General features: G+C 27.3%; 2 long non-coding RNA genes across 4 annotated transcripts in view; one reads left to right on the top strand and one right to left on the bottom strand.

Moving 5' to 3' along the window:
- The window catches only part of LOC145284806 (uncharacterized), a 290,003-nt gene extending 284,343 nt beyond the window's left edge, over positions 1–5,660 (bottom strand). For both annotated transcript variants that reach the window (XR_013868887.1, XR_013868886.1), the window contains exon 1: positions 4,927–5,660. This is a non-coding gene — a long non-coding RNA (uncharacterized LOC145284806). The remainder of the gene's footprint in view (positions 1–4,926) is intronic.
- Positions 1–16,328, top strand: part of LOC145284808 (uncharacterized) — a 345,012-nt gene that overhangs the window by 174,978 nt on the left and 153,706 nt on the right. The window contains exon 1 of one of the 2 annotated variants that reach the window (XR_013868890.1): positions 4,934–5,035. The exons of the other annotated variant lie outside the window; for it this stretch is intronic. This is a non-coding gene — a long non-coding RNA (uncharacterized LOC145284808). Of the gene's footprint in view, positions 1–4,933; positions 5,036–16,328 lie in introns of those variants that run through there. 2 annotated transcript variants of the gene reach the window in all.

The following is a 16,328-nucleotide window of genomic DNA, read 5'->3' as shown; positions in this document are numbered from 1 at the left end:
TATAAACTTTTGTCATTCATTCACTATATTGCTCTGGAATTATATTGTGCTTCTTAACTAAGGATTAATAGATATTATAAGGAATTAAACTATTTTTCCACAGCTATACATACCTATATATATACACATATATAAAACAACTGAATAAAAAACATATTGTAAAACTTTAATTAAACGTGGAAATATGATTTAAAAAATAGCGCGGATCGCTCTCTGCATTAGAACCATTTTTATTTATTGCGGACTATTATTTTCATATTTATTAGTTGTTGTTTCACGACTTTTCGGCCAACTATTCCTCTGGCCTTCATGAAAAGAAGTAAGTACGTGAGAAATTATTTTTTCCTTTTATAAATGTTCAGTAACTTTCTCCTTTTATTATTCTTAAAGAGTAAAACTTTTGTTATTCATGAAAAGAGTTAAGCCTACGTAAATAAATAAATGTTTGTACACGTGACAAATTATCAATAAATGGTTTAGTTACTTTTTTAAAAATAATTTAGGAAAAGAATTAACGTAAATAATGTTTGTAAAAGTGCGAAAGGCGACGTTGTACAACCATCACTCCCATGCTTAATTTCTATACTTATAGGGTTTTGGAATTTTTTTCACTGGATTATTATTGCTTGGACACTAATTAAACAGATTATTAAAAAAAAAATAAAATTAAATCATTATTTCGACATTTGAAAGTGGTGCTCAATTTTTAGTTACAACGTTCTGATAAATCAGTCACCCATTTTGTAAGCAATAAAAACGCGGTATATCAAAACCATAGAAAGTAAAAATAATATGAGCCTCTACCGCATTTGGAAGTCAGAAATATATTTGTTTCTCAAAGAAAAAAAATAGATTGAACATGACTTTTTTTATTGTTTTTATGAAAATAAAGTTTCGAGTTTAAAATTTTTTCTTTTTTTACTTATTTAGTTAAAAGTCAGTTTGTGGGTGTTTTTTTATTGTTTTTATGAAAGGTGAGTTTTTTTGGGTTTTTTTCAAAACTTTTTTTTTTTTAATTTTTTTAAAAGTATTATAAATTTCACTAACATGCTGGAGAAATGTTTAATAATTTGGTATTTTTTTTAGATTAGGTCCACCTCCACAATATTCCTTTCAATGACGACATTTATAGGTTTCCGAGTATGCTGAACACGCAAATTGCATTGAAATTTTGCGGAAATAAATGGTTGTATTATGCATTGTATTCTTCGGCGGCCATCTTTTTACGTACACACGCGCCATAAACAAATACACGCACGTAAAAAAGATGGCCGCCAAAGATTAAAATGCATAATACAACTTTTTATATCTTGATAACTACTTATTTCTGCAAAATTTCAACGCGATTTTCGTATTCAGCATAGTCGAAAACCATTTCAAGTCGTCATTTAAAAGAAAATTGAGGAGGTGGACCTAATCTAAAAATTTACCAATAATTTTTCATCCCGTACGCCTCCCGATACATTGCTTCGTCAACATGCGACCATTTTATATCTCCCGAAGACACTTCCGTATTTAGAAAAAAAAATGAGTGCCCGATTTACCAAAACGTGGTAACTAAAAAGTGAGTACCCCTTTCAAATGTTGAAATTATTTTTTTTTTCAATTTTTTTTCATAATCTGGTTTGTGTTCAATCAATAATAATCCAGTGAAAAAATTTCAAAAAACCTATCAGTATAGAAACTCCACCACGTAAGTAAATAAATAAAAAATGTTACGTGCGTATGCGTTAGCCTTGACTAGGGGAGTACTAAGGGAACGACCATTAAATAATTCTGCAGGTCGCCATGGAACTCAACGCCCAAGGAGTACCAAAATAGTTTCATTTTTTTTCGAAAAGTGGGTGATCACTTTTCCACGAAAATTTAACTTAAAATGAGCACCCACTTTCTGGCCACTTGAGGAAGGGGCATTTATTTTCGTGTTTATTGGCTTAAAGTTTTTTTGACAGGCAGTTTGGTACGCGAATGCATATTCAACAGTTTTCGTTTATGCTCACGCATAGCATAAACAAAGGCTACGTCTGTGAAATGGAAAATAGTTCCAGAGTTCTGGGGTTCATACCATGCAAAGAAATCAAACAAAAAACTTTTTAGCCAAGAGACACACAGAAAAAAGAAAAAAAATAGCATCCATTTTTTTCTATCGAATTCATTTGCTGTTTTTATTGAAAACTATTTTCCCCCGGATTTTTTATATAATTTTCCATTAAGGGCCGTGCGTCTCACGTTCGTAAATAACAAAAAAAAATTGTTTTAGATTTTGGTGTGCTAAAAACGAATCTGCAAACCGTTTCCGTCGCAAATAAATAGTTTTTGTGATATGAAGAAATTACTTTTTCGAAACAGTGGCGACCACTTTTCAATGGAAATTTAACTTAAAATGAGCACCCAAATTCTAGCCACCTGAGAGAGGGGGATTTTTTCCCATGTTTATTGACTAAACAGCTTTCGTTTATGCTCACGCATAGCGTAAACGAAGGCTACGGCTGTGAAATGGAAAAAAAAGTCCCAGAGTTCAGGGTTTATTACCATGAAAAAGAAATCAAACAAAAAACTTTTTAGCCAAGAACACACAGAAAAATGCCCCTCTCTCATGTGGCCAGAAAGTGGGTGCTCATTCTAAGTTAAATTTACATTGAAAAGTGATCACCCACTTTTCGAAAAAGTAATTTCATGGATATCATGAAAACTTTCTTTTTGCTACGGAAACGGTTTGCAGATTCGTTTTTAGCACACCGAAATCTACAATAAAATATTTCATTATATATGAACGTGAAACGGGCTTTAAAGTAAAATAATACCGGATTTTTTGGAGCAGATTTGCCGTTTAGTTGTACAAATATCCTCAAACCAGGTAATCACTAAAAGGGACTTTTAAAAGTCGTCACCTGTATCGAGCAAAAGTTTAAAACCGCCGATTATATGCCAGCCTACGTCATGGTAACATATATTGAGTGAGTTCCTAACAGTTTTTTCTATAGTTTTTTTAGTTTAAACTCATTTTCCCAAAATTTCCCCAAACTTAACGTGTTCGATACAGTCTGCCGCCATTTGTATTTTTCAAATATACCGATAAACATTGAATGTTTTTGAACCGATTATACATTACATAAAAACACTAAAATCTTATCCAGTTAGGTAGAACATTTACTTTTCCTGCCTTTTTTGCTAAACACAAATACAAAGAAGTTGTCAAAAAATAAATATATATAAATAAATGTTATCAAACATTTATTTATATATATTTATTTTTTGACAACTTCTTTGTATTTGTGTTTAGTAATACAACACCCTTTTCATTTAATGTAACGTTTAGTCGGTTCGAAAACAGTGTTTATCGGGGTATTTTAAAGCTACAAATGGTGGTGGACACTGTTGATTACTTTAAGTTAGAGAAAGTGAGTTAAAACTTAAAAAACTATACAACATACTGTCAGAAACCCACCGATTATGCCAGCCTATGTCATGTTAACATATATTCGGTGAGTTTCAGACACTGTTTTGTATAGTTTTCAGTTTTCAACTAACTTTCCCAAACTTAACGTATTCAACAGAGTCTGCGGCCATTTCTGTTTTTTGGGCCGATTAAACATTTTACATTACATAAAAACACTAAACAATTATCCAATTAGGTAGAAACGATACCTTACCTTTGCTTTCATTTATTTGTTTTTGGACAACTTTTTCGAATCTGTGTATAGTAACCCCCCTCCCCCCACCATCAACCAAATATTAATTACTAACTCTCATTTTTGTAAAACAACAAAAAAAAAAACATTTAGCGTTTCAACATTTTTACTACGTTCGGCTTCATCCACTTATTGTTGGTCAAGTCCAAACCATGAATGATTGACAGAAACTCCCGAGGATCCATATCAAATTCTGCAAGAGTACCATTTTTTTTTCATTTTCGCCTTCTTTTTCACTTTTTGCAGTGGATTGCTGTACTAATATAAGAAACATGCATTTTCTCTTTTTATAAATTTTTTCCATTACACCAAATTGAGCCACTGCAACGCGTAGCAGGGTACAGCTAGTATATATATATATATATATATATATATATATATATATATAGAGAGAGAGAGAGAGAGAGAGAGAGAGAGAGAGAGAGAGAGAGATAGATAGATAGATAGATAAATAGATAGATAGATAGATAGATAGATAGATAGATAGATAGATAGATAGATGCGTGTGTGCATAATAGTGTTGGAACAATTCAAACATTTTTCCCGATTTCGATACAATTACCGACTCTGTTCTAAAGTCCCGATTCCGATATAATTTCCGATTCGGTTTTTTTTTTTTTTTTCGATTTCAAAATAAAGAGGTGTTTTGTGGTGGGAGTAGTATTGCAAGAAAAATGTAATAGATGCACATATTTTCGCAAATGTAAAAGAAAAGAACACTTATGGCTGTGACCTTTAGATTCTAGTTTTGTCTGGTAGTTTCAAAATCAATAAATATTTATCATTTTGTCAATCATAGGCACCGTGAAAAAATAAGTTTTAAAGATAAACAAACAAATACAAAGAATAAAAAGAATCGTTAATGGCATCTGAAAATAGACATACATTTTCCAATACAGATTCGATTACCTCACAGAGGTCCGATTTTTTCGATTCCCGATTCCGATTGATTGGTCCAACACACACACACACACATACACACAGAAACACACATATATATACATATATATATACATGCAACACTAATATATATACACATATATATACACACACACACACGCACACACACACACACACATATATATATATATATATATATATATATAGAGAGAGAGAGAGAGAGAGAGAGAGAGAGAGAAAGAGAAAGAGAGAGAGAGACATTACCTTACACATATTCAAATTTGTTATACGCCCATTACCACATATATTCATAAAAAAATTCCAATATTCTCACCTTTTTCAGGTTTTAATTATAGTTCTTTAAAAAGCCCACATAACCGTGGAAGGAAACGTTGAGTTTTGGCTCCTCCCTGGTCTATTTTGGTTCGTATGTATCTGTTGGTGTAAGTATACAGAGTGTAGCAATTTATTTAAATGAATTTACCAACAATAAAAGAATAATTTTGTTTTATGTAAAAGCATGCTTTATGTATAGCATTATGGATAGGCTATAATATTTTATGCATGCAATAACAGTGAATGTTTATATTTTCACCTTTTTTAATAATATATGTTCTTCTATAGAAATATATTTCTCTTTTAATATTGTTCCGTTATAAACATCATCGCCATTTTGTTTAAAGTCGCTTTTATGCCTTATTTGTTACTAATAAAGTCATTTATTGTATGCTTTGTTTCAAATTAAAGCTGTTGTCGCCACAAGCGGGAATCGAGTTGGTGAACAAAAATGGCGGCAAAGATTCATTGAACAAACATCACTAACGTTTTATGCGAGATCTTGGAATGCAGTCGTTTCCAAATCTGTTTTTTTATGACAGTAGACTATTGAGTTTTTTTAAATTCTCAGAGCACACTTACCACAAACAAAATCAATATTTTCTACTAATAAAGACTTTTTTGCAACAAAAATAAAAGTTTTGTTTGAAAGCTGACTTAGAATTAGTAGTTAGGTATCTTTTCATCTAACCGTGAAATCATTCATTAGAAAATATCTAGCTGTGCACAACTAGGTGTATCAGAATTTTTGTAGGCATTTTTGACACTCCTAACACGAAACTGCGAATAAAATATAAAAAAAATAAACAATTTCTCTTTTAAAAGTGGGTTGTTTATTTTCTTTATGGATTATACTTCCAAAATAACCCATTAAAGTTGTATAAAATGTAATAGAAATATTATTTTTTTTATTTAGAAAAAAAAACAGTAATGAAATTAATTGAATTTCACAAGTTCAGTATTTTTCAATTTTTAAACTTTAAAATCTATCAAAATTTTTCTATTGATTTAATTTTTATGATATTTTCAGGATCAATGTGAAATTTTATGCTCTTTCCGATAAACCGAATATAATATTTAAGGCAAAGGTTTTTTTTTTAATTCACTCTCCCCATTTTCAAGTGTCTATTAAAAAGTAAATAATTAATTTACTCACCAAAGTTTTATATATCACAAATTGAAGATAAAAGATCAATAAATAATATATTCAAATTTAAAACAAAAAAGAAGTGTTTTTTAGAAATTTACCTGTAAAGTCCGAAGTTTAAAACCTTTAAAAAAAAAAACACGTTGATCTTTTTTTTAATGAAACCCTTTGTCCTTGCTCCTTTAATTGAAAAAAAATTAGGGCTTGAATTACATTTTTCGAGTAGTTATAAGCTTGGAAAGACAGCGTGTCGAATTAATTCACGCCCCCCCCATTTTGAAATTTCTATAGAAAAAGTAAATAATTAATTTACTCACCAAAGTTTTATATATAACAAATTGAAGATAAAAGATCAATAATTAATATATCGTAATTTAAAACAAAAAAGAGGTGTTTTTTAGAAATTTACCTGTAAAGTCCGAAGTTTAAAACCATTTTTTTAAATCACGTTTTTTTTTTCGTTTTTTTTAAATGAAACCTTCGTCTTTGCTCCTTTAATTGAAAAAAAATAGCGTTTGAATTACATTTTCCGAGTAGTTATAAGCTTGGAAAGACAGGGGGTCGAATTATTCAATATTTTTCATGAGGTTTCTGACACACCCAGTGAACAACATCGGAGAAAAATGTATGTCTAATCAAAGTCATATCCAATGTTCAAGTAGCCATCACTCTGCAAATTCTTGGTGTGTTTTTGTTTTAATAAACTTATGATGACCTGCTATCATCATCATCAACATCTTTTTTTTCAGTCTAGAAATTTGTCCATAATTAAATATGCATTGCATCTAAAATCGAAGAAAACAATAAATCAAAGATAATTTTTTTATCATATTAAATCATGCATATGTTTTTATTAAAAAAAAAAAAAAAAAAAAGTCAGAGAGAATAGCAAACTTGGTTGGAGTGAGTGTCTCTAATGATGGAGATCTAAACAGAGCTGAAAGAGAAAAACAGGCCAAATAGCAAGGTCCGGTGTATGATATGAAAAGTAACTGGAATCTTAGGGAGATAACAATCACATCATTTATTATAGCTGTTACAGAGCTTATGAAGAAGAACCTGAAGTTCTATTTAACTAATATTCCTGGTAGATTAAGTGCAAGAGAAATCGAGAGAATTGCTTTAAGGGAACAGGGAGGATACTAAAAAGAGATTTCGGTAAGTTCCAATAAGAAGCAGGAGAATGTTGGACGCTGGTTTGGCTGCCCCATACCCAGATCTCTTGGTTGGACTCACTAAAAGAGGCGAACGGATACGTAACTGTTTCTACATGCCACGAGCAACTGAAACTGTTGCATTAGAACAGTAATTTCTAAACATTATACCGCGGCACATTAGTGTGGTGTAGAATGGTGTATCGTTACGTTGTTATAATCTGAAGTTACATGTTATCGCAGGTGAAAAAAATGTTTTGTGTCTAAATGATTAAGTTGGCCAAAAAAAAAAAAAAGATAAAGATTCCCCTTCTTCAAGAATTCACATGAGTTCGTTAACGTGCTTTAATTAAAGATTAAATTCTGACTTCTTATCTGCCAATAATCACGACCAGGCTCTCCATCGTCTGTGAATACAATTACTCAGACACCGACATTTAGTTCTTTACGTGTTAAACATCCACAAACGTGGGTAAGAATCTCTGGATTCAACAACTGCTGACTAACATTCGGAGATAGAGAGAAAGAGAAAATAGACACATAAGTCCATAAGCAGATGAATAAATAGAAAAATAGATAGGCGGCGTTTCTTTTTACATTTTACTACATTGTGCCCTACCGCTACTACCGACAATAAGACTTTATATACAACAGCCACGTTTTGTATCTGGATGATCAAGTTGTCAACAAAATACGCAAAGATCTCTATTCTTCCGAAAATTACATGGTTTCACAAACTTCCGTTAAATTCTGACCGCCGATCCACCAATCACGAGTTCCCTAAATAACGCTTTTCATTAGATAACACTAATGCATGTCCATTGAAACGCAAGTTATTATAAAGATATTATAACTATACGTAGTATTGAATAACATAACTTGGAGATCGTCTGTACCGATAAATTCTAGGTTAGCAGAGAACAAAGAAAATATAATGTCGGACCGTTGACTCACATAGTGACCTTTGATGGAGTAAAGAAAATACCATGTCGGACTTGTTAACACGTATAGACCTATGATAGACCGGAGAAAGCACTCATGATTCCTGGAACGATGAAACACTAGTCTCAGTAGGTATTTAATAATTATAGTATATATATATATATATATATATATATATATATATATATATATATATATATATATATATATGCATCTCCGTTATAATACAGATTTAACGTTGGTCGACACTACATTATTACTTACTCCACTCTGTTTACTGCATGATTTTAGACAAATGTACCATATTTTAATACTCAATTCAAGAAATGGTGTAGTTTAGTATTTGAATTAGTTGTCCTGAAACTCTATCTCTTGGAAATGACCAACTTTTGGATGTGGAAGGAGTAGCGTAGGCTTAAATAAAAAAAAAAAATACAAAAGTTAATATTTCAACTATATTACACACATATTAGAAATTTAGCATATTAACACTATATATATAATATATATATATATATGATATATGATATATATATATATATATATGAATGGAAAAGAATGAAAAAGTATACGAAATGTATAAAAGCTTATAACTTTTCTTTATTCGTTTTCAATTGGTGACGTGCAGGAATACAAAATAATATGAAAAAAAAATTAAATTGAATTAAAAAAAACTTGTTTTAAATGTACATATTACATATACATATATATATATATATATATATATATATATATATATATATATAATCAATTCTTAATTACTACTGCACTATTTTAAGTTATATATATATATATATATATAATTTAAATATTGCAGTAGTAATTAAGAATTAATTATATAATATTAAATTATTTTTTTTTATAATTCTTTATGCTGTAATGTTTTAAGTTATAAACTGATATATTTTACTAGAATGTGTTGTCTTTTTTTCCAGTTTTAATAACTAGTTTTATTTTTATCTTAACCATATTACTTTACATGCTCGCATTTACCTATGTAATATATATATGTGTGTGTGTGTGTGTTTTGTGTGTGTGTGTGTTTTGTGTGTGTGTGTGTGTGTGTGTGTGTGTGTGTGGAATAACATTAGTTTCCATTGCAAATGCCAAAATGATGAAATACGTTCACTGTTATGAATGTGTGTTTGATTTTTTTTTATTTTGTTCTTCTAAGCGTTATCTTGTTATATAGTATACATTTGGAAAAACGTAAACATTCTCGTCATATTGCATCCCACACGTGCTCCATTGGATAGACGAATATATTTTCAGCATATTTCTAAACATCTCTTCAAACATGTACAGATACTTTCCCCAAAAAGCGCTACAACATTCAGATATCTAATGAAAAGTTGAAAAAGAAAATGGAAATATCTAGAATATATAAAAAGCGAAATTTAAAACACTTGCTAAAGGTAATATTCATAGAAACCCACCTCTCAAAACTATAATTCCAAAACAACGTTGGTAATATCGTAGGTCGCCATATTGGATTTCAAGAAAAGCCAGAAATATATTTTACAGGCTTCATATCTTTGTAAATTTACTGTAAATATAAAGATTATAAATATATATATATATATATATATATATATATATATATATATATGTATATATATATATATATATTTATATATATATATACATAGAGAGAGATAAATAAAAAGGTACAAACCGTATTATGTGTTCATCAACGTTTCGTCTTTATTTCGAGACCTCCTCTGGATGAAATAAAGACGAAACGTTGATGAACACATAATACGTTTTGTTCCTTTTTATTTCTCTATTTTGTCGGAATACTATTTTCCATTATTTTCATCATATATATATATATATATATATATATGTATATATATATATATAGAGAGAGAGAGAGAGAGAGAGAGAGAGGAGAGGAGAGGGCGCGTGAGAGAAAGATAGAGAGAGATAGGGTGTTTTAGAGGCGGCGAACTTTAAATTGACAACTCTGTTTTCTTTAATTACAGATTTGGGAGCTATCGTTTATTAAATTTTCATCTTGGTTTAGCAATAGATTATGAACAGACTATGACTCGGACAACGTTTGCAAATTGCAAATGACAAGATCACGTTACTGAGACAAACGTTTGATAAAAGAATAATTCAAATACTCTCACTACGTTGATAAATCAGACATAATATATCACTTGGGAGAAAATATTCTACGACTTCGTGACGAAATAAAGTCTCATTTAAAACATAAAATTTGTGAAAATTGGACATCTAAGTCACATAATATACGCGCAGAATAAACCACATATTTTATAATGAAATATTTTACAATTGTTTATTTTAATTTTAAGTTCACCGCCTCTAATACACACACACACACACACACACATATATCTATATATATGTGATTGTGTGTGTGTGTTTGTGTGTATATATATGTATGCATATATATATATGTATATATATGTATGCATATATATGCATACATATATATGCATACATATATATATATATATATATATATATATAGACAGATAGATAGATAGATAGATAGATAGATTGATAGATAGATATAGATATCATAATTTAGGAATTTATGATTTGAAAAAAGATTAATTTCAAATATAGAAATTTTATTGTATACAAGACAAAAAATACAGTATAGTAAAATATATTTCCTTAACCCATGAGTTTCCGATGTTTATATATCTATTCGGAGGAAAAATATTAGCAAATATTATAAATGGTTTGCTCCTAATTTTCTAAATGTAATAAACATAGAAAATTAAATTAAATATTTTTAAAGTTTTTAAATTATTTTAGCTACACAGAATAAGGGAAATTGGATATTGATGCAGCAAAAAAACCTATTACATCCAATAATATTTTGTAAGATCGATAATCACTGGATTTTCACACTAGTAGATTTATTGCATTTCATTATTATAAATAATTATATATATATATATATATATATATATATATATATATATATATAATGAATTATTATGTTAACATTATTATATGGACAGTATTATATGAACATTATTATATGAACATTAGTATATGAATATTATTATATGAACATTATTATATGAACATTTTTATATGAACGTTATTATATGAACCTTATTATATGAACAGTGTTGTAGGAACAGTGTTATATGAACATTATTATATGAATATTATTATATAAACATTATAATATGAACATTATTACATGAACATTATTATATGAACAATATTATATGAACATTATTATATGAACAGCATTATATAAATAGTATAATATGAACATTAATATATAAACATTATTATATGAACAATATTATATAAACATTATTATATGTACACTATTATGTGAACATTATTATATGAACAGTACTGTATTAACATTATTATATGAACATTATTAAATGAACAGTATTATATGAACATTATTATATAAACATTATTATATAAACAGTATTATATTAACATTATTTTATGAACAGTATGATATGAACATTATTATATGAACATTATTATATAAACATTATTATATGAACATCATTATATGAACAGTATTATATAAACAGTATGATATGAACATTATTATATGAACATTATTATATGAACATTATTAAATGAACATTATTATATGAACATTATTATATGAACAGTATGATATGAACATTATTATATGAACATTAGTATATGAACACCGTATATCAACATTATTATATGAACAGTATTATATGACCATTATTATATGAACACTATGATATGAACAGTATTGTATGAACATTATTATATAAACATTATAATATAAACATTATTATATGAACATTATTTTATGAACAGTATTATATGAAAGTTATTATATGAACATTAGTATATAAACATTATCATATAAACAGTATTGTATGAACATTATAATATGAACATTATTACATGAACATTATTATATGAACATTATTGTCTGAACAGTATTATAGGAACATTATAATATGAACAGAATTATATGAACATTATTATAAGAACATTATTATATGAACATTATTATATGAACATTATTATATGAACATTATTGTATGTACATTATTATATGAACATTATTATATGCACAATATTATATGAAGATTATTATCTGAACATTAGTATATGAATATTATTATATGAACATTATTATATGAACATTTTTATATGAACGTTATTATATGAACCTTATTATATGAACAGTGTTGTAGGAACAGTGTTATATGAACATTATTATATGAATATTATTATATAAACATTATAATATGAACATTATTACATGACCATTATTATATGAACAATATTATATGAACATTATTATATGAACAGCATTATATAAATAGTATAATATGAACATTAATATATAAACATTATTATATGAACAATATTATATAAACATTATTATATGTACACTATTATGTGAACATTATTATATGAACAGTACTGTATTAACATTATTATATGAACATTATTAAATGAACAGTATTATATGAACATTATTATATAAACATTATTATATAAACAGTATTATATTAACATTATTTTATGAACAGTATGATATGAACATTATTATATGAACATTATTATATAAACATTATTATATGAACATCATTATATGAACATTATTATATAAACAGTATGATATGAACATTATTATATGAACATTATTATATGAACATTATTAAATGAACATTATTATATGAACATTATTATATGAACAGTATGATATGAACATTATTATATGAACATTAGTATATGAACACCGTATATCAACATTATTATATGAACAGTATTATATGACCATTATTATATGAACACTATGATATGAACAGTATTGTATGAACATTATTATATAAACATTATAATATAAACATTATTATATGAACATTATTTTATGAACAGTATTATATGAAAGTTATTATATGAACATTAGTATATAAACATTATCATATAAACAGTATTGTATGAACATTATAATATGAACATTATTACATGAACATTATTATATGAACATTATTGTCTGAACAGTATTATAGGAACATTATAATATGAACAGAATTATATGAACATTATTATAAGAACATTATTATATGAACATTATTATATGAACATTATTATATGAACATTATTGTATGTACATTATTATATGAACATTATTATATGCACAATATTATATGAAGATTATTATCTGAACATTATTATATGAACAGTATTATATGACCATTATTATATGCTCATTATTATATGACCATTATTATATGAACATTATTATATGAACATTATTATATGAACAGTATAATATGAACTTTATTATATGGACAGTATTATATGAACATTATTATATGAACATTATTATAATAGCATTATTATATGAACAGTATTATATGAACATTATTATATGAATATTATTATATAACATTATTATATGAACATTGTTATATGAACATTATTATATGAACAGTATTATATGAACATTATTATATGAACAGTATTATATGAACATTATTATAAGAACATTATTATATGAACATTATTATATGATAATTATTATATAAACATGATTATATGAACAGTATTATATGAACAGTATTATATGAACATTATTATATGAACAGTGTTATATGAACAGTATTATATGAACATCATTATATGAACATTATTATATGAACATTATTATATGAATATTATTATATGAACAGTATTATATCAACATTATTATATCAACATTATTATATGAACAGTATTATATGAACAGTATTATATGAAAAGTGTTATATGAACATTATTATATAAACATTATAATATGAACATTATTATATGAACATTATTAAATGAACACCATTATATGAACAGAATTATGTAAACAGTATTATATGAACATTATTATATAAACATTATTATATAAACAGTATTATATTAACAATGTAATATGAACATTATTATATGAACAGTATTATATGAACAGTATTATATGAACATTATTATATGAACAGTATCATCTGAACAGTATTATATGAACATTATTATATGGACAGTATTATATGAACATTTTTATATGAACATTATTATATGAACAGTATTATATGAACATTATCATATGAACATTATTATATGAACAGTATTATATGAACAGTATTATATGAACATTATTATATGAACATTATTATATGAACAGTATTATATGAACATTATTATATAAACATTATTATATGAAAATCACTAATTCATGATAAAAAAAACACATTTATTCGTTGTTTATCCAATACTTGTGAATAAAAGTACACCTGGAGTGCTTTCTTTCTCTGTCACTCTATCTCTCTCTCTCTCTCTCTCTCTCTCTATCTTTCTTTCTTTCTCACTCTCTCTCGCTCTCTCTCTGTATATATACATGCATATATAAACACACACACAAACACACGCATACACACAAACACACACATATATATGTATATATATACGTATATATATACGTATATATATATATATATATATATATATATATATATGAACTCTTTAAGTAAATATATCGAACAACCTAAGCGTGTAAGTAAAAAAAGTTAAATTCAATGCCTGATCATAAAGACAAAAACAAAAAAAGACTTTAAGTACAAGTAAATAAAAGTCAAGTAAATGTAACTGAACCCGACGAGATACGGTAGTCACCTTATACGTTCTTCGTGTAAGACATTTTTTATATTTGCATATATAAATATATATATATATATATAATTATATATATATATAAGAATTTACAACGATATGTGACTAAGAGAAAAGCTCAGTCATTTTCATTGGCCACTCTCTTCTTTCTCTCTTTTTTCTATTTTTGCCTCTTCTTCCCCTTCCCCCCCCTATCTCTCTCTCTCTCTCTCTCTCTTTCTTTCTTCTATGTCATTAAAGAGCATACGTATATTTATGGGTACTTTCTAATACGTGTTTGTTCGTGTTTAAGTATTTGTTTTAATAGTGTGTATATATCGATGTGTGGTTTCTTTTAGATGTGCATACGATACTTTATGTATGTGTCCCAGTGGGGAACAACAAAAAATTGACGGGCGACAGACTGAACAGGTGAACATATTGTGTATTAAAACTGGAGCCATTCGGTTTGTGAGGGAAGAAACAACGGAAGTCGAGAAGTTATGGCATTAAAGATGGCGACCAAATGAGAACGGCCATTTTCTTATTTCCCCTTTCTTTCTACTTTTTATTTATTCCTTTTTTAAAACTCATTTCCTTTTTTAACTCTTTTGTTTCTCTTAACGTGTTTGCTCTTCTCCTTGTTACTTCTTTTTGTCTTGAGTTATCATTGTTGTCTTTTGTATATTTTCTTTCGTTTTCAAAAGTGTTTACTTTATGTTTACTTTTAACCGTTATTCCTATTTTATTTATTTTTTTATTTAATGCATGGGCAAAAATAATAGAAATATGTCGGCAAGTTAAAATAAACATTTTGCATTTCAACTTCCGGTATATTTTTGTACGCGTTATTCATCCATCTAAACAGAGAGTTTGCTCGTTATAAACAACCTTGGTGTATGATTACTATATCTGGTTAATTTCAGTATTATGTAACCAATAGTTTAAGAGTTTATCGGACAAATATTTTTAGATGGACACATACACATAAATGCATCTTCGGTTTTATTTATATAGATTCTGACTTGAATATAGTACCATATATATTTATCGAATTTTCTTTTGCTCTAGTGTCGTACACGATATTAAATATTTTTTTCTTTAAAAAGGATTTTTATGTCCAATTCTGTTCACGTCAAGCAAGCTTTTGTGATGTACGTGCAGTCTTTATCCTAATGCAGCGCTATACACCGACATGGACGACTGGTGACTTACAAGGATTTTCAGTTAATTATCTTTTCTGTGTGCAGAAGAATCTCCTTTCATCTGAACAAAAGAGTTTTGATTTTTATGCGTCTTTCTTATATGCTGGATTTTTCAATGATTTTTGTGTTCTTTCTAACACGAATTAATCCTTTGAAGACAACTACCAACTTTTGTAATGCTAGGTTAAGCTCATTTTCTAATTTAGTCATTTTTTGTACACATATCAAACCTTTGAAATCGGCAGTACTCAGTACAGATAGTTTAAAATCGTCACAATGTTTGCTGAATATTGGTGCAAATGTTAAATAGTCCTTGTCATCCCAT

The sequence above is a fragment of the Euprymna scolopes genome, chromosome 9, assembly GCF_053919585.1.
Source record: "Euprymna scolopes isolate OS-2025 chromosome 9, ASM5391958v1, whole genome shotgun sequence".
Lineage (NCBI taxonomy): Eukaryota > Metazoa > Mollusca > Cephalopoda > Sepiida > Sepiolidae > Euprymna > Euprymna scolopes.
Note: the sequence above shows the minus strand (reverse complement) of the source record. Positions and strands in the feature narration are given on the sequence as shown.